This window comes from Callospermophilus lateralis, unplaced genomic scaffold (assembly GCF_048772815.1).
Source record: "Callospermophilus lateralis isolate mCalLat2 unplaced genomic scaffold, mCalLat2.hap1 Scaffold_63, whole genome shotgun sequence".
Classification (NCBI taxonomy): domain Eukaryota; kingdom Metazoa; phylum Chordata; class Mammalia; order Rodentia; family Sciuridae; genus Callospermophilus; species Callospermophilus lateralis.
The window spans coordinates 19,589,352-19,608,409 of NW_027514713.1; the positions used below are offsets into that span (position 1 = coordinate 19,589,352).

Consider the following 19,058-nt stretch of genomic DNA (forward strand, 5'->3'; position numbering starts at 1 on the left):
GAGAGAGAGAGAGAGAGAGAGAGAGAGAGAGAGAGAGAGAGAATATGAGTCTTTTTTTGTAGATGGATAGAACAAAATGCCTTTATTTTTATGTGGTACTGAGAATCAAACCTGGGTTCCCGCCAGTGCTAAGAGAGCACTCTACCACAGAGACAAAATCTCAGCACCCAATATATTTTTTTCAGGTTTTTAAAAAAATATTTACTTAAATGTGATTACATTGTTTTTTCTTTTAAATAATAAAACTTAAAAAATACCCATGATAATGGAAAAGAATGCTATATTAACCATATATATACTCTGAAGTAAAACCTAATTATATCATTGAACTTCACTGTACTGATCAATACAAATCATCTCAGGATATAAACAAACTTGAGAAATCCATTTTTAGAAACTGTTTAATGAATTATCAGCAATTTTGAAGACTCCTGGCTAACATACAGTGAGAAATCTGGAATCTTCCATGTCATAGTCCACTTTAACGTTCAAGCTTTAAGTTAGCAGGTTTGATCATTATAGTGTTAGACACCAGCGATTTTATAGTTCTGACTTTTGGTCTTGTTTTTTTAGGCTGTGTGCTTCTTTCAGAAAAGCCATATTTATGTATCCAGTTTCAGAATTCTGTGAACATGAAAGAGACTCAGGGGACTTTGAAACTCCCATTGCTGCTTCTGATTTATGTTCCTTAGTCCCTTGAAGATTTCCAATGGATTCTAACAGACGTGCTCCTGAAAAACTAGATCCTGGAAAAGGCAATATTTTCTTTAGTACATCAAGTCCAGGGATGTCACTAATTGTTGCTTCCTCTTTTCTGCGAATCTGGATGTTCCATATAATGCGCTCTAAGAAGCTAACTTGCTGCATGAGCCGGAAATGATTTTCCTGTAATTGCTTATTTTCTTTATCCAGGAAAAGTGCTTTGCTCTTGACTGATGAGATTATTTGTTTGTTGTTTCGGATTATTTCTTCTTGGTCCATGACTTGCTTCAGAAGCTCCCTTTTTTCTATGATCAGATTATCGTTTTGGACAGTGATCTGGGCCTGGAATGCCTTTTCCGTCTCAATTTTTTGTTGCAGGAGTCCAGCTTCTTCTTCAAGTGGTTTAATTCTCTTATTTCATATTTCTACTTCATGAACTAGATGATCCTTGATCTTTCGAAGCTTGGCTTTGTGGTGATGCTTCTCAGAGTGGTTTCTCACATGCTCATCAAACTGCTCCAAAAATTGCACACATCTTTCCCATAGAGCTTCTTTCTCTTGCTGTAATCCCGACAGCTTCTCTGACAATTCCTGATTGCTCTTGATATGCTCATTAGATTTTCTTTTTTCATTTTCCAGTTGGTTGAGCAGGGCCTCCTGTTGCTGAGCCATGGTCATTTTCAATTGATTATCTTCATCCTGTAAGGTTCTCACTTTCCTTTATAGCTCATTTACAGTATGATCTAGGAGCTTCAGTTCAGAGGTCTCAATTCATAGATGGCCAACAACATTGCTCTGGGTCCACGGTGAGGCAGCGCATCATGGGGGAAGGCCCCCCAATATGTTTTTAACTAATCTCTGACTTGTGACGTTAAACTGGTTTCTATTTTCTCCCTATTACACACAGTGGCTGCGATGAATGTCCTTGTATGTGCAACTTTGCATCCTTTAATGCATAAATGAGTGTCTTCTATCTCCCAGTATCAGTCCTCTCCCATGTCCCCAGCACCAGCCTACTGGAAAACATTAGATGGGAGGGCTTCCTGAGACAGTCACGATGCAGTCAACATGCAGAGGCTCATAATGGCTCTTTTATTCACCACCCTAATAATTCTATTTTTAAAGGGCTGTCAAATTGCCTGACATGAGTTATTCTTTATGAACCCTGCTGCTTGTTTTCAGTGATTCATTGTCCTCAATATTTACCAAAAGTTTCTCAAGATGGCCTTTGCAGTTTCTCCAGGAGGCTGCTAGATTCACTGCAGAGTCATTTGCCAGGCCACCCTGCCTCAAAGAGAGACCCCTCCTCCTAGCATCTTCAACAGGCTAACAAGCCCATTTTTGCTTCAGATACTGAATTTGATGTAGGATTTCTTTCCTCTGCTGCTGGAATGAAGTCACTTGGATAGAGTTTGGGTACATTTGTAGTTTTTTTTTTTTTTCCTACATATGCATGGCTATCTCTGATCTATTTCGTCCACTTCACATTACTTCACATTTTTATTTTTAGATCATTTTTGCAAAAAGGAATATATACTTATTGCAAGAAAGACAAAAATAAATACAAGCTAATTGAACCCCATAAAGTGGACAGTGAAAGTCTTTTTTCCTATGCCCCACCACTAACCTTATTCAATGGCCCAGTGCCAGCTATTTTTCAGACACACTGGGATTCTAACTGTAGAACTGCTTATCTGCATGAGCTTAGACAAGTCACTGAACTTCTCCAAGCCTTAAGTTCTTCATCTCTAAAGTGAGAATCATGCTTATGTAGCATGTAACATTTAGTAGTACAGTTCCTAACCATGCTAAATGCTCAATAAACAATAGATGTTAGCACTATTTTCAAGAACATTTCTTACCCTTTCTCTATTGCAAATATAGTCCTAATTTTAACATAATATGTAAGATAAATGATATCATTCTATGCATAAATTTGGTATTTTTTGAGTCAATTCGTCTTCAATATCTATCTTATTCTTTGTAATGATTATAGAATGCCAAAGTACTAGTACCCTATTATTTGTTTAATAATTCCAATATTGATGGTTATTCTAGTTTTTAATTCAGATTTTCAAGGCTGAAGAGAAAATCCTTCCACATTCAAGGCTGGGTATTGATGGGAGTATTTTCATAGTATGAATTCTCACATATGGCATTGTTCAGTTAATGGGTATAGATGTTTTGATTTTAATAGTTATAGCCCAACGGGGCTGGAGATGTGGCTCAAGTGGTAGCGCACTTGCCTAGCATGTGTGCGGCCCAGGTTCAATCCTCAGCACCACATATAAAGATGTTGTGTCCACCAAAAACTAAAAAATAAATATTTAAAAATTCTCTCTCTCTCTCTCTCTCTCTCTCTCTCTCTCTCTCTCTCTCTCTCTCTCTCACTGTCTTTCAAAAATAAAGTATTTAGAAAAAATATTTATGGCCCAAGGTAGGCATCTGCCCAGCTCTAAGAATATTTCCAGTTTTCTGCCTTCCATAACCTCATCGTGCTGCACTTCCTTGTCCCCTTGTCAGTAGAAAAGCCACAAAACTCAGTCAAAACATCATGTTTATGAGCGACGTGTACCTTTACCATTTTATTGCCAATTTGAAGACTTCCTGCATCTCTTTCAGCTTCTACAACAGTGATCCTCAACATTCCATGGAGTGGCTTCTTAGCAGCCTGAGCTCTGTAGTGATTTCAATATGGACCAACACCTCAGGTGACCTGCCACAAATACTGAATGAGAAAGAAACATGTTTTAAAGCCACTGTCATTGTGTCATTGTTGGTTTCTGTGGCCTGACCTGATGAATACTGCCAAGTAGTTCTCCAGAAGTTTCTGCCATTTCACACTCCTGTTTTCTCACATCCTTTTTGCAATTTTTTTTTCTGAATTTTATAGATTTCTCTCTTCCATTAGTCTTATTAGAGATGCTCAGAGAAAAACGTGTGTAATGTCTCTGCCACTTACCAAGTCTATTAATTTTATACCCCTTATTAGCAAATCCCATTTTCTCAAAAATATCCCACCATGCCAGCATGCAACTAAAAGCCTTTCTCATGCTTTTTAATTCCTTGTCTTTTTTTCTTTTCAACACCTCCTAATTCCCTTTCTGCTGGCCTCATCTTAGGTCCAAGAGTCTTAACAAGTATATTATAATCCTATCCACGTCACATATCACTATCTTGTTTTTTTTTTTACCTCTCCAAAGAGAAATGTGCAATGTGCTTTATATATAACTGTCTTGAATGTTCTTTTTAAAAATTCACATTGGGACTGGGGTCATGGCTCAATGGTAGAGCGCTTGTCTAGCATGTGTGAGGTACTGGGTTCAATTCTCAGCACCACATATAAAACAATGAAGTCTATTTTTAAAAATTTACATAAACAAGTTCCTATCTTTTCTTTTTTTTTTCTTTCTTTTGTAGCCCTAGGGGTTGAACCCAGGGCTGTCTAGTAGTGAGCCAATTCCTCAGCCATTTTTATTTTTTCTTTTGCAACAGCATCCCCCTAAGTTGCTGAGGCTGGCCTCAAAGTTGCAATCTTCTCTCCTTGGCCTCCCAAGTGACTGTAAATACAGGTATGATCTACGGCACCCAGTCTTCTACCTTTATTTAACAAGAGGAAAGAAGGATGGACATGCATCCCAGCCCTAATCACTTTTTTAGTAGAGTGTATTTTGAAATATTTTATACACTTGGAGTATAACTTCCTGTTTTTCTGGTTGTATATGATGTGAAGTTTCAGTGGTCTTGTATTCATATATGAACATTTATATATAAACACAGGAAATTCCTGTTCATCCCATTGTCTTTCCTGTTACCATCCCCCCTCTCTTCCCTTCATTCCTCTTTGTCTAAACCAAAGTATTTCTACCCTCCCTACCCTTCTGCCATTATTGTGAGTTAGCATCCACATGGAGCAAGCATTTTGTAACCCAAATCTAAAATCTAATATTGGTGAGAATGGAAGTTGAGAATCAGCCTAACCATTCTTTAAGGATCAACTCAAGTCTCACCTTCTTCGTGGAGTTATTCTTTGTCATTCTCAGCTTAAGTAACAGTTCCCTCTTCTAAAGTCCTATGTATTTATCTTTTTCACAACACTTGCTTTAGTGAATTGCAGAGAGAGGGGCTGCCTTGTGAACTCACTCTTCTGTTTTGTGATCACATTGTTGGTTTACATGGAACACATATTTCTGTTCTTGAATCATCAGTTATATCATTGGGTAGCAGCTCTCCCTGGGAGCCAAGAAGGGCATGTGATTAGAGCACCAGTATGTAAAGCAAGACTTGCCCAAGAAGGATTTAGAAAAGTCTAGAAGTCTTAAAGTAGCTCAAATTCTCAAACCCCAAATGCATTCTTGTATTTTTTTTCTATAAGTCATGATTCTTCTACTGACAAAACTCAAGACAAAGGGATTTATGATAACCTTTGTTATATGAATAGTCTCTCTGATGGGATGTCTCTTGCTTGGAAGGATTTAGCAGGACAATGTGAACTAACTGGATCAAGCTTGAGTACAACTACTAGGATTTTTCTGGTTTTTTTTTTCCAGACTATATGTTCCAAGAGGGAACATAATAGTTGTTCATTTATTGTTGAATACAACTTGGAGGTAAATCCGTGTAAACTATCTCTTCCTTCTCTTGTTGCAATAAAATCTGGCAACAAAAGCAAGTCCAGGATCAAATTCTATCACACAAACAAACATATATTGAGTAAGCATTTATAAGCAAGCAGGTACAAAAAAAGTCACATGACCTCCAAGGTCAACCTCAGCTCACCTTAGCTCTCTGATCTTTTGTGTGCTCTGACCATTCTTGCAGAAAACTTTCCCTTGAGATGGACACACCCACATTCTTTTAAACACTGAGCCACATCCCCAGCCCAATTTTGTGTTTTATTTAGAGACAGGGTCTCACTGAGTTGCTTAGCACCTCCTGTTGCTCAGGACTTGCGATCCTCCTGCCTCAGCCTTCCGAACTGCTGGTATTACAGACATGCACCACTACATCCAGTTCACACCCATATTCTTTTTTTATTTATTTACTTACTTATTTATTTTTAGTTGTAGATGGATGGCATGCCTTTATTTTATTGTTATTTTTTATAATGTGGTGCTAAGGATACAACCCAGGGCCTCCCACATGCTAGGCAAGTTCTCTCCACTGAGCCACAATCCCAACCCATGCCCACATTCTCAAGGCACAATTCAGTGAACCTCAGAACCAGGATCAGGCAACCAGAATCATGTGTTTGTGAACAGAGGTAGGGCCAGTTTAGAAACAAGACTCAAGCACCATTTTGAACATTAGAGATTAAAAAGCACACTCAAATTTGGTGTCCTGTTCATGCAAGATTGAGAAATGTCTCTAATATATTTTAACCAGTCTACATATCCTGAAAACCTGCCACTTTACAGTTGAAAGCCCACTTCTAATATTTATAATACTAATTAACATGACCTTGGGTACTGGACAAGCATGGATAGAGCTAGGCTACAATGGTTGAGTTCATCAGCATTGTGGTCTTTCAAACAAACAGGTACAAATGTCCATCTCTGGAACATATTCCCAATCAGACTGTCAGGCACTAGGGTGTAGCATAAAAATGATCAATCACTTATTAAGACCACCATCCCCACAAATGGAATAATTTAAATTCAGTTACAATCATCAAGACACAGGTGTTGCTCACAGAAGATTCTATAGCACAAAAATTAGGGTAACAAATCCAGCTCTGGAAATATGGGGTGGCAGTGAACAGTAAGCTCCATAGGGATTTCTCTGTGTATTTCCAGTCACATTAACTTCTGTGACAATGTGATAAAATGGAGAATTTGACCCACAAAGAAGACATCTCTCCTGGTACAGTGGGAACAGCTATCAGGTAAGGCTCAGCATTCCAAATCTATCAGAAAGACAGAAGTCTCACCCCAAAGCTCCTATACCAGCCTTGGAATGCTTCCAATACATTGTTTTATTCCTTTTATTAAAAATATTTTCCTCTTGCAAGGTGCTGTGGCACAGGCCTATAATCCCAGCAGCTTGGGAGGCTGAGAAAGGAGGATCAAGAGTTCAGCCAGCTAGCCTTAGCAGTTTACCAAGGCTGTTAGCAAATCAGTGAGACCCTCTCTCTAATAAAAATACAAAAAAATAAAAAATAAAAAAGGACTTGAGATGTGGCTGAATGGTCAAGTGCCCCTGGGTCCAATTCCTGGTACTGAAAAACAATTTTTTTTTCTCCTTTACAGCAGTTTTTGATTTGTGGAGCAGAAGGTACAGAGGTTTCCCAAACATCCCTTTTCTTCATATGAACAGCCTCCCTCATTATTGAATCCCTCACCAGAGGGGTCCACTAGTTGCAAGTGATGAGCCTGCAGTGACATGCCATTATCACCCAAAGTCCGTAGTTGACATTAGGGGATACTCTTGATTTTGTATCTTCTATAGGTTTGGACAGCTTTGTAATGACATGATTCCAACATGATCATTTCATACAGAGGAATTTCACTGCCATAAAAATCTTCTGTGCTCTGCCCCCTCATCCCTCCCTGCAACCACTAGCAACCATTAATCTTGTTGCTGTCATCCTTGATCTGTATCAAAGGTTCTGTTAATTAGCATAATAGATATTAGAAGTGGGTTTTCATTGTTAAAATGACTAGTGTTCAAGAGATGTAGGCTGTGGCTGGGGATGTTGGTACACAACTATAATCCCAGTGGCTCCAGAGGCTGATGCAGGAGGATCATGAATTCAAAGCCAGCCTCAGCAATTTATTTTTTTTCTATTTTATTTTTTTACTAAAAGCTGTAGTTTTATATACACATATATATATAACTCTGCTATATATATATATATATATATATATATATATATATATATATATATATTTGTGTGTGTGTGTGTGTGTGTGTGTATATGCTGTAGATGGACACAATACCTTTTATTTTATTTTTATGTGGTGCTGAGGATCGAACCCAGTGCCTTCCATGTGTGAGATGAGCACTGTACCACTGAGCCACAACCCCAGCCTTGCAGAGTTTATTTTTATATATGATTTGAAAAAAAATCATTTTTTAAATTAATTTATTTATTCTAATTTGTTACCCATGACAGAAGAATGCATTTCTCATCATAGTACACATACAGAGAACAATTTGTCCAGGCTCAGCAATTTAGCAGGACCCTAAGCAAATTAACAAGGTCCTGTCTCAAAATTAAAAAAAAAAAAAAGACTGTGGATGTGGCTCAGTGATTAAGGATCCCTGAGTTCAATTTCTGGTACCAAAAGAAAGAAAAAAAGATGTAGATTAGCTAAAAATGTTTTAGAACACATTTCTTTAAAATCTTTATGGATAGAACTGGATTTTAGTTGTAGATGGACACAATAGCTCCTTATTTTATTTCTTTATTTATATGTGGTGCTGAGGGTCAAACCCTGTGCCTTACACATACTAGGAAAGTATCCTACCACTGAGACACAACCCCAGTCCCTTTTAGATACATTTCTCAACCTTGCAAGATTAGGATGTAAAACTCAAGTATGTTCCTCAGTCTTCTTAGTGTTAACTTTTCAAGAATGACTTACAGTTTGGATTCTACAATAGTAGTAGCCTTTCCAGATGGGCTTATTCCTTCTGTATTGTTTTAAAGAAGACTATAAAGGAAGTGAGAACTTCTCTTGTACGCTTACTAAATTGCTCCTACAAGCCCTCAGTCTGCATCTCTCCTCCTCAGTCTATATGTGGAGGTGATGCAAATTTAGACTCAGGTTGATCTGACCATCTTGACTCTCCTACACCTCTTCCTCATTATCACTCCCCTGTTTATGGCCATGGCATTTTGCACAACATCTTATTGTATTTCTATTACTCCTCCACCAAGCCAAGGGTCAGCACTTAAAGGTACAAATGATGGTACTTGGCCTTCTATTATTTCTTCAGTATTTACAAATTGCCTCTTAAGGGTTTTTTAAATGTGTTTTGGGTCAGTGTTAATAGATAAAAAGTGTTGGATGATGTGGCTCAAAATATGTATCATCTTGTACAAAAATTCTTATGGAAATAATTTCCCATTATAAGTTCTATGAGTTACATTTTTTTCTCCCTGGGAAATAGCTTTGACATGTGATATGGACCCCTCATGTTTTCAGGCAAATTTCATCTCCACATTAGATATTCTGAGGGCAGAATCTGCATCTCTTTAATCTCTGCAGGTCCAGTATTTAACTCAGAGCCGAAGAACATAACAGGACTTCAGCAAGCATTTCTTAAGCAGGTGAATGGGAACTTGGGTGCTCATGAGCAACTGGTGGCTATTTGAGCTTGATTTCACTGTGCTTTTGCCAGTATTGAGACCTACATTGTTCTGAAATTCTGTTAAAACTTCAATGTATTTAATTGCATCCTAAGCCCATATAAAAGAAGTTTAGAATCTAACTTATTTTATTTTCCCCTGGAACTGATTCTACATTTTTACAGAAGGATGGTAGGCATGGCACCAACTCTGCAGAATTTTTGCCTAAAATTAAACCAGTAGTTGCCATTTTTTAAAAGACTAAATTGTTGGGACAAGTGGTAGCTAAGCAATTTTCAAACAAGAAGAAATCTTGGAGATTATTCAATAATACTGGTTTATATTTACTGTAAACTTACCATGTGCAAGGCTTGGTGCCAAGTACATTTCAAGCATGATCTCTTTTAATCCTTTTCCCTTTTTGTCTCAGGCTGCAGTATGGTTTGGCACAGCACTCTTACTGATCTTGTCTTTATTGAAAAATGTGGATAGTTTTTTCATTGTGAATTTATTTGCATTAATTTTGACTTTTTAAAAATATGGCATTAAAATATTATTTAACTTGATTGTTGAGCTTTGAGGCACCTGCCTACCTTTTGTGCCCTATTCTCAGCAGCTATCTTAGGAGGTGGGGGACTTTTATTTTTTATCCCTTTAGAAATGATAAAACTGAGGGTCAGAGTGGTTGAATTTGCCTGAGGTTTACAGGTGCCAATAATATTGGATTAAAATATCAGAATCCCCATGACTTGGTGTATCATCCCCCAGCACATAATTTCATGGATGAGGGAAATCAGAAGCAGAAAGTCTGGAAGATTTTCAGAGTAACTCAACAGCTTTGGGGTAGAACCATACAAAAGCCCAGGATTACTCACCTGTTATTAAAATGTAGCAAAAGGATCCATTCATTGTAAATGTGTCATCTTGATTCTCCAGGCTGCACCAGGTTGAAGAATTCATTCTTTCCATAATTGTATTGATCATCTCCTAGGAGCAGAATACTATTTACCAACTGCTTTCTGTTCAACTTCTTGGCAAAGAGGCTTGGGGAAAGGTAGTCTTTGAAATCACTCCATCCTTCATTCACTGTCTTAGGTGGAAATACACAGCAGAACATAATTCTAGGAGGTTCACTGAAAAAAAGGGGGATACAGATATACAAGATGATAAGCTCACCTGTAAGAAGTGCTCAAAAGTTACAGATCCCCTGTTGCAGATTCTGAATGCTGAGTAGCTTCAGTTTAGCAAAACAGTGCTTTGTGCTGTTGGAAGAGAATTCATAAAAATGTAAAGTAATGGGCTGAGGCTGTGGCTCTATAGTAGTGCACTTGCCTGGCATGTGTGAGGCACTGGGTTTGATTCTTAGCACCAGATAAAATAAAGATCTGTCAACAACTCTAAAAAAGTATTTTTAAAAAAATGTAAAGTAAGTTCCCTTTCTTTCAGGCATTTATATTCCACTTGAAGAAAAAGTTCATAAACATTTGACATGTCCAGCACTTACCCAACCCCCTACTTAGGCAGGTGACCCTTTTAGAATTCTCATAGTATACAGATTTGTCTGTTATATTATCATTCATTTCTTCATTCCTGAAAAATGTGTTGCCTGCTTACCATGCACCAGGCATTTTTCCAGGTGCTGCAGAGGTATGTGTGTAAAAGGTGGAGCTGATATAAACAAAGAAAATAACTTCATAACAAAAAAGACCTAAGACAGGTTTGTTATCAAAAGATTGGTGCTTAGCCAGGCACAGTGGTGTGTGCCTGTAATCCCAGTGGCTCAGACAGGAAGATTGTGAGTTCCAAGCCATCATCAGCAAAAGCAAGGCCCTAAGCAACTCAGTGAAGCCTGTCTCTAAATAAAATACAAAATAGGGCTCGGGATGTGGCTCAGTGGTCAAGTGCCCCTGAGTTCAATGCCCAGTATGCAAAAACAAACAAACAAAAAAAAACAACAACAAAAAAAACTTGGTCCTTGTCCCTGATGCCAAACCAATAATAAGGACACCATTTTGATATAAAAGGAAAAAGAAGTTTTATTGCTTTGTTAGCAAAGAGGAAACACAGGGTACTGAATCTTGTCCCAGAGGCTATGATTCTGCCTATCATGGGGAACAGAGGGGTTTTAAGAGATGAATCAAAGGCTACCCTCCCCATGTTCTCTGTCAAGTAGTAATTCAAATGTTAATTTAGGAGACAGTCATTTTTGAGATCTTCTGGTGCCATCCCAAGTCTGAATTACTTCGTTCCCATGGTGAGTGTGCAAACAGGTAACTCTGCCTAGGATGGGGAAGAAAGGTAATCCTGTTTTCCCAAGACGGGGGAAGAGGAAAGGAAGAGAAAGAAACAGGTCCATTTTAAAAATAAGTCACAGTGGCAGAGCAGGAAGGGCTATATTCAAAGCACAATGTGGACCACTGTTACAGGGTGACTGGATGATGTACAGAGGAAGGTTTCTCTGAGGAAGTGACCTTTGATCTGAGATGTGAATAAGAAAGATCCATTAGAGATGATGTGGAGCCACGCATGGTGGAGCAAGCCTGTCATCCAGCACCTCGGGAGGCTGAGAGGAGGACTGCATGTCAAGGCCAGCCTCAGAAAATCAGTGAGGCCCTGTTTCAAAGTAAAATACAAATAGGCTGGGGATGTGGCTCAGGGGTTAAGGGCCCCTGGGTTCAATCCCTACTACAAAAAAAAAAAAAAAAAACAGAGATGACATAAAACCAAAGCACAAGGTAGTAGCAGGTTCAGAAGAGACTCTGGGTGGAAATGACCTTGGCTGGGAAGGAAAGACCATTCAAGACAAGGTCAGAGACAAGCCACACCCAAATCATGTTAAAAAAAATAATTTTAATCTAAATGTACTTCTTTTTTAATTATTGCACAGCTGCCTTCTAAAATGAGGAGAGAAGACCCACAGGGCAGGGGTTTTACTGCTTTTATTCTCTAGGCCTGGTTCATATGACACAGAATCGGTATTCAATAGGTGTTTTGGAATGATAAGAACTGCAGAAAGAAACCCTTTAGGAATTGTGTCATTTGGGACACGTGTTTCCTTAGAAGTTCATTTTGATGGATTTATTTTTAACATCTTCTTCTTGCCCTCCATCACCAAATTTAATCATCTATCTGTGCTCCATGGGCACAAGTTATCACAGATAGATGGCAGTGGGATTAGAAAGGATCCCTGATAAAATGTTTGTACTGGAATTTGGCTGAAGTAAAGAAGTATATGGTACCTTCTCCAGATGAGGTGTTCAGCATCTGATAAATATTCTGTCATGTGGGGTAATGGAATCTAGATTAATAAAGCCCCAACTCTGGTGACTTCTTTAACTTGAAGAATGGATTATTGAACTAGAACTAACTTCAATGAAGCTGCTTTGGGGTGATTATGAGGGTTACCTGGGGTAGGTTTTTTTGTTTTGTTGTTTGTTTGTTTGTTTGTTTTCCCCAGTACTGAGTATCAAATCCAGGGCCTTACACATGCCAAGCAAGATCTCTACCACTGAGCCACATCCCCAAGCTCTTGCTTGGTTTTTGTTGTTGTTGTTGTTGTTTTTTAATAAAAAGACTTAAGACAGATTTAGAAACTATTGTTGGATATATAACCTTACGGAATCCAAGAGTCAGATTATTTGTAAACCAACCCCTGAAAAGACCATCTTAGAAAGCAATTCAGGGCTTTCCTGTCAGCAGGGCAGACACTAGATAAACAAAACTGCTGAACAAAACAAGTAAAAAGCTGGATTAGAAACATAAAATTGTCTGTTTAAGTGCTTCACTGGACTGGGAGGGAAAGATGGATTCCCCAGAGGCCAAGAACAGAAAAGCCAAATTCTTGGGAAACATTCTTCTGAGATGAGAGACCTTGAACTTGGGCACACAGCTGCTCAGAGTGGGCACCTGAGCTGTAGGGGTGCAGAGGGTGCTCATTGGACATCCCCACACAAAGTTGAGACTCTCTGTGCAAGAAGCAAGGAGAAATAAATCTAGAGTATGACAGAAACCAACAGAAAAGAGCTCTGGGCAAAGATAGGGAATAAAAAAACTTCCCCTGAGCATTTGTAACAAGGCAACCTTCACCTTCCTTGGTGTGTAGTCCACATTCTACCTATAGGATCCTAAAATACTTTCAAAATAAGATTTAATATAAAGTAAGATGAGAGAGTTTAAGGTTGTGCCTTTTTACAAATTGAAATGCAATTCTTTAAAATCCTTTCTTTTCTTTATTATACTGGTAAATTTAATTATAATATTTGAAAAAAACAGAAAATGTAGAAAAGAAAAAAAAATAGGAGCAGATTTCAACAAACTCTACATATTCTGAATTAATAAGAAATTGGAGAGTTTTAAGAACTGCAGGCAAGGAGTCCCATGTTAGCAAAATGCTTAAAATTCACACAATCTAAAGAGTGACTTGTTTTAATTATTGAACTATTTTTTTTAAATCTTTTTTTTTTTGGCTTTCATATGAGAAAAAGGAAATGAAGCTATAGGGGGATACATTGAAACCAGGTGATGGGATGATCCTCATAAGTTTGCTAAATTAATAACAATCAATAGTTTTTTAAAATGATATCAATATTCAAGCTCAGCGGGCCTGATACTAGACTTTCCCTGGATTTAAGTCAAACATTGAACACTGGGGCCTGGCACAGTGGCACACGCTGGTAATCCCAGTGGCTCAGGAGGCTGAGGCAGGGGGAAATCAAGTTCAAAGCCAATGACAGCATAAGTGAGGTTCTAAGAAACTCAGTGAGACCCTGTCTCTAAATAAAATACAAAAAAGTGTTGGGGATGTGGCTCAGTGGTCGAGTGCCCCTGAGTTCAATCCCTGGTACCCTGCCAAAAAAAAAAAAAAAACACACATTTGACATGGAAGATCTAAAAAGCTACTAGATAAATGGGCAAACACATCAGATTCTGTAACTCACTGAGGTCACTAGGGGAGAACTAACATAAAGGGAACAATTATCTTGACATATCAGTGTTTTCCTCTGACAGCCAACCTCAGCCTTCCAGATGTTCAAATTTGCTTTATTTGTCCAAAGGGAACCAAGGAAGTTCACAAAGCACATTGTTTAAATAGGCTCCATATTTTATCCAAATTGATTTGTCCCCTATCCCATTCTTTGCCGGATCTATATTTCTTCTTGAAAACATCCCTCCTATATAGTATATCAAGTGATTCAGGCACTGCCATAAATTTAGCTATTGAGAGACAAGGAGATGAGACTGATACTTACCAATGCCTAAATAATTAGTAGCTCGATGATAGGAACAGGGCTTGGTAGTGAGACTGGAACTATTTTAAATCTCTAATCAAGATGTCTCAGCATGACTCCTTTCAAATTATGAAAATAGGTCTCTATAGTATTTTATTAACCATAAAGGCACTCCTTCCACAAGTCAATTGGAATCTCATTTTTTCTGAAGGACGCCTTCAATAGAAAGAGTTAGAGCTCATCTTCTTATTTCTAAGCCAGCCTGTAATAAGTGGGAGAATGATTATTCCTCTAACTCAACTTAAACTCACCAAAAACTGGTAATATATATACTGCATTGAAATTTAGGAAATAACATAAAAGGAGTATATCTTAAATTATAAACATTTTTTTATTGGTTGTTCATAACATTACAAAGCTCATGACATATCATCTTCCATATATTTGATTCAAGTGGGTTATAAACTCCCATTTTTACCCCAAATACAAGTTAAACATTTTTGAGAGAATAGTTATTGGCTGCCTCCCCTGAATAAGTTCTCAACCTTTTTCCTTTTTAACAGGAACCCAAATTTCTAAGTCAAAAGGTCTGGCTGGAATTGAACTCTCCCAAGAATCCAAGGGTAGGATTATTATCAAGGATTATTAATCAGTGCTTATTGGCATAGCCTTGACTGGCTTATTTCAATACATCCTTCTCCCAGCCAGTGTGAATGGCCTTTTGGAGAAATTCTGAGAAAAAAGTATCTTCTCTTTTCTGTGGAAGCTGCCAAAAGAATACATTCTCCAATCTGCTGAAACAGAAAAAAAATGGAGCTTCTGTTTCTATCACCAGCCTTTTGAAGTCATGAAGAATTCCAAACTTTTAATGAAAGATAATATGGAGAAAAGCAAAAAGCACCCTAGTGATATGGGTAAATGACTAGATCAATCTATGCCTGAAGTCTTAACCTATCATGGAACTTCTTGGTTAAATAAACTGATGGAGTTCCTCTTATTGTTGTAGCTAGTCTGAACTGGGTTCTTTGTTATCCAGTCAATTATTAATGGAGGTTGAAATCTCCAAGGTAGGTAGGTGTTCTTTCAAAAGTCCAGACTTGAATATAATTATCCAGGTATCTTAGGGATTCACAACTTAATTAGACAGTGTAGGGAATCTTACTCAACTGTAGCTTGGTGTTTTGTAAAGTTGACTCTATTATTAAGAAAAGATTTCTAACAATAACTTGTAGAAAAATCTATTACTGATGCCGGAGTGGCAGATTTTGTTAAAAACAATTCACTGTGGGAAGAGTGAAGGTTCACACCTCTCTATCCATGCTAATGAATAGGTAATGAAGTAAGAAAGAAAAAGACCAAGTATATTATTTCCTTCATTATCTTCATGGTAGCTTTCAAAGTCTCTATTACAAAATGTTTAATCCAAGAACACAGTTGGCTGGTTGATAGAAAGATTGGTTGGTTGATTGGAAGATTTGAAGAAGAAAGATAGGAATTCACAGAAATAGTCTTTGCACATCCAAGTTAAAGCAAAGAAATCTTTCCCACTTTTCCTTCTGAATGCCAGCAAAAAAGCAGCACATATAGAGATTTTCTCCAAGTACTATACACTTCTCCATTGGTCCAGGTAGTGCCTACCCCCTGGCTCAGTCCCCCTTTCTTTCATGCACGTGGTAACACTGGATTCCCAACAGCCATGATTATTTACATCTAGTCTGTACTTACTGGCTTCTAAGAAACAACTCCTACTCCAATGAGCCAACCAATATATTTTCTAGAAATTTGGATTTGAAACTAAGAGTTTTTCAATTTACTATGCCTACTGAAGCTGAACTGGGACATACAAAATCTATAGGACTGAGCAGGTAAGCTAGGAAATTAAGAAACAAAGTATTCAGTGGTATGTTATAATAAGAAGAATTCAAAGAGCTACCAGACACTCTGATAAGCCCTTTTCACATATGTAACCTGCTTAAGGCTCAAAATTACAAGTGAGGACACTACTGTTATGTCCCTTTTACAGATAAGCAGGTGAAGTGGTTAAGTAAATTATATAAGGCCAGAGGGCTAATGTCAGAGCAAAGGTTTAAATTTGAACCATGTGACTTTAGACCATTTGTTTTGAATTTCTAAGTCCCATCCCTGGTGCCATTTTGTGTCTGAGTTTCAGATATAGCTCGGTCTTTTAATCCTAAAAAAACCACCTTGGTTTTGCTTTTTGTTTTGTAGACCTGTGGATTGAACCCAGAGGTGCTTTACCACTCAGCTACATCTCCAACCCTTTTTATTTTTATTTTGAGACAGGATCTCAGTAGGTGGCTGAGGCTGATCTAGAACTTCTGATCTTTCTGCCTCAGCCTCCCAAATTGCTGGGATTACAGGAGTGCACCACCTTGCTTGGCACCATCCAGCATTTCTATGATAAAATTTCTCTTTTAGCATGAGTTCGTTTCTGCTTGGAAAAAAAAAAAAATGTCTTAAGGGGAACATTACTAACAATCAGGAATCCACATTTATAGGTCCCAGGAACTCAATAAGCAGTGAGTAAATGGGTAATTGAAAACGACAGAGCCCCCCTCTGCTGTGGACTTCTGGGCATCTTAATTCACAATGACTCTAGACTCTGAGTTGCTGAGCAATGCATCCTGTTTGTGCTATGTATGTAGTGGATGCTCCGACCCTGGGCATATTGGTGGTAGGTGGATAATTTCCTGGAACTGAAAGCACAGACAATACTCTCCTCTGCAGGCTTGGCATTTTGAACTACATATGTAGGGCTCAGTCAGTAGTTAGAATCCAGGGGGAAATTGCATTGAGATTGAATTTTTGAAAAACAAAGCCATACTACTTATGGCAATATTAACTCAAGGCTGAGAATTGCGCTTTGATATCAAGCAAATCTGAATCTCAGCCCCAGTCAGTTCCACTCTGAACAGTTTTGTGACATTGGCCAAGCTTCTGAATGGTTCTCTAAGTTTTAAGGATTTTTAAAATATTACCTTGGGAATTGAAAAAGTAACCCAAGAAAATTAAAAAACAAAACAAAATGAACTATATTTCTCCCAGAACTAATTGTCATTACATCTCAGCATATTTACCCCTCTGTGCCACTTTATTATTATTATTATTATTATTATTATTATTATTATTATTGCTTATTAGACTACTTGGTTAAAAAAATCACACAAAGCTGTTTATAAAAATGATACATGTTCATTACAAGGAATTCAAACAATGCAAAAATTAAAAGGAAGACTTATTTTTATCACCAGAATTCTGCCATCCAGAAATTACTATTATTTATATTAGAAAATTACAGAAAATTTTCTAGGTATAAATGTACTGATAGAGAATTGACCACATAGATAATTTATTATTTGATAAATAGATTAGATAGATAGATGGAAATATTTTGCTAAAATCTGATCTGCTTTAGATGATTTTAAAAATAAAAGGTTAAATTTAAAAATTTGGCTTTTATTTAAAAGGAATAATATATTTTAAAAAGTAAAAAAAATCAAAAATTAATATTAAAAAACAATGAACTGCAAGGATACTAAGAGCACTAGTACTGAAATTTTTAGCTTCTAATTTTCTTCTGTGGTTTACTTTTTTTTTCTATTTTAAGTGCCCATATCCTGCTGATGCTTATGCAGAACTTCTCACACTCCCCCTATGACTGGGTTGCTTAAATTTCAGAAGGAAGATCCAGAGATCATGCATGTTCTTAAAACTAATAAAATATGTAGAAAATAAAATTTTGTCATTTTAACCATTTTGAAGGATACAATTCAGTGGCACTTAGTATATTTACATATTGTGCAAACACCTTTATCTGAGTCCAAAACATTTCACTACCTCAAAAGAAGATTTTCTATGAAAAATCAATTCCTCCTCACTCTCTCCTTCCTCCTTTCTGACAACCATTAGTCGGCTTTTTGTATTTGTCTATTATGAGCATTTTCTATGAATGGAATTATGCAATATGTAAGCTTTTTGACTGTCTTTTACTTAGCATTCTTTCAAAGTTCATCCATACTGGAGCACATATCAGTATTTCATTAATTTTATGGATGCATAATATTTCACTGCATGGATATACCACATGTTTAACCCTTCAATAGTTGATGGGCATTTGGGTTGTTTCCACCTTTTTTGCTATTATAAATAATGCTGTTCTAAACATTCATGTACAAATTTTTGTTGGGAGACACTTCTTCTGTTCTTTTGAGAATATACCTAGGAATGGAATTCTGGTCATAGGGTAATTCTATATTTATCTTATTCAGGAGTCACCCAACTATTTTTTGATAGCAGGTTCCCCATTATTCATCACAGGTTTTGATTTTCATCACCTTAATCCACACCTATCAAGACTTCCTGTTGAACAAATTTTAAAAATCCGTAAGGCCTGTTCTAATACTTTCCAACCATATTCTGCCCATTGCTCCTACTGGACTTAGATGGACACAATCATAGTCAATTCAAATGCTATTAACCAAACACATGATCCTTTATCTGACAGTCAGTCCAAATCACACACTGCCAATTGATCAGCTCTCTACAACCCAGCAACAGCTTCAGAATTCCCACCCTAGCCTCACTGCCAATCAACTAATGGGAAAAAAAATAACTGAGCTTTTTATCCTCCTTACCTCAGTCTCCACTGTGTTCCCCTCCAGATACCATGCTCACCAGGATTTCCCTTTTCTTGGAAGTCTCAGATGTCTGTTTGCAAGACCAGATCAGACTTCACTATTTTCATGAGGATACCAGTTTCCCCACTGAGAACTCCCAGAGCCACCAGCCTGTGTCCATTGGTGCCAATTTTGCAG

General features: G+C 37.5%; 1 pseudogene; it reads right to left on the reverse strand.

Moving 5' to 3' along the window:
- Positions 1-540: 540 nt before the first annotated feature.
- LOC143389633 (coiled-coil domain-containing protein 30-like) lies at positions 541-4,739 on the reverse strand (annotated as a pseudogene).
- Between the last annotated feature and the right edge of the window lie 14,319 nt (positions 4,740-19,058).